Raw genomic sequence first — 1,661 nt, forward strand, 5'->3', positions numbered from 1 at the left:
CCTCTGGCATCCCAAGCGAGTTCTTAACCATCGCGCCACTCGGCCGGCCCTAGGGGCTCTTTAGATGAGGTTGTGGGCATGGACTTGACGCTGGCATCGGTTAGCCCCTGTGGGGATGTTGGGATGGTGCATTTTGCATGTGAGAAGGACTTGAATTTTGTGGGGCAGAAAGTGAGCTGTTATGGTTGAGCTGTGTCCTCCCAATTTATATATTGAAGGCCTATCCCCGTAGTAGCATAGCTGACCTTGTTGCGTTAGGATCAGAGATGTGACTAGTAAGTTAGGGTGAGGTCATGCTGGTTTGGGCTGGGCTCCTAACCCAACATGACTGTGAACCTATGAAAAGGAGAATTTGGAGCCAGAGAAACACACACACAGGGTGAGGCCATGTGAAGATGGAGGCAGAGAATGACTAAGGAGCTACAGAACCATCAGGTGTGGGGAGGGGAGTGTGACCAGGTCCCCTCACAGCCTCCGAGGAACCAGCCTGCCCACACCTTGGTCTGATCCATACATTTCTGTTGTAAGTCGCCCAGTCTGTTGTTCTCTGTTACGATAGCCCTCAGACACTACCACAGGTGTTGTCCTGAGCCGCCAGGCCCCATGCCTGCATAAGAGTCTCCACCTGGATGGATGTGCCTTGCACTCTGTGGGGTCTCTCACTGAGCCCCCTTGACCTCCACCTGCAACGTTGGGACCTGGATGAGATGTGCTTCACCGGAACGGAGTCTGTGCCTGGAGCAGCCCACTTGGAGCCCATGGGGTCCATTACCCTTTGACCCATGTCCTTCTTTGTTCTGCCTTGGACAGTCACCCCTTCAGGGCCAGGCTCATCTACCAACTATCTATCTATATTTATCTATCATCTGTCATCTATCTATCTATCTATCTATCTATCTATCATCTATCTATTGATCTATATCTATGTATCTATATCTATGTATCTATCTATCTATCTATCTATCTATGTATCTATCATCTATCAATCATCTATCTATTGCCTACCTTTCAACTATCTCCTATCATCTCTCAGTCTTGAGAACCCTGACTAACATTCTCTAGAAACTCCATAAAAGTTAACACATCATGTGCTTGTCAGTGTGGTTAATATTATGTCTTACACTTCTCCTAGCGTTTATGCAAGTCATCACATTTTGATGACGCTGCACCTGTTACCTATGCCAGGATATGCCTTGATAACAACCCCTGATGAAAGGGGTACAGCAGCACAGGCTTATTTTTCTCCGTTGGCCACATTTAGCACAGCTTTTCTGGGACTTCTCTGGATCCAGTCAAGGGAGCAGGTGCTCGCTGGAACACGCCATTCCAAGGGCAGAGGAGCCGAGCACTGATGGACCCACGCACACTCCTTTGGCTGAGGCAGGGGCCAGTGGGTGCTGGCATGGAGGGGTGGGGAAGTGGGGGTGGACAGTCACTGACCTAACCCGAGGATGAAGATGTGCACGGGAGTCAGGGACCAGCTGCCTGAAAGACAGTGCATCTACCTGGTCCCATGAGCTGTGTACCCCTGGGTCTCTGTCATCCAATGCCATCGGTCCCTTGCATGGCGTGGGTCCTCCATGCCCGGCTGTGGGCAGTTCTGCTGCCCCCTCCATCCCTTCCCTGGCCTGGCCCGCTGCCGCCTGTGTTTGAAAAGATCC

Source organism: Hipposideros armiger, unplaced genomic scaffold (genome assembly GCF_001890085.2).
Source record: "Hipposideros armiger isolate ML-2016 unplaced genomic scaffold, ASM189008v1 scaffold_1920, whole genome shotgun sequence".
In the NCBI taxonomy this organism is placed as follows: Eukaryota; Metazoa; Chordata; class Mammalia; order Chiroptera; family Hipposideridae; genus Hipposideros; species Hipposideros armiger.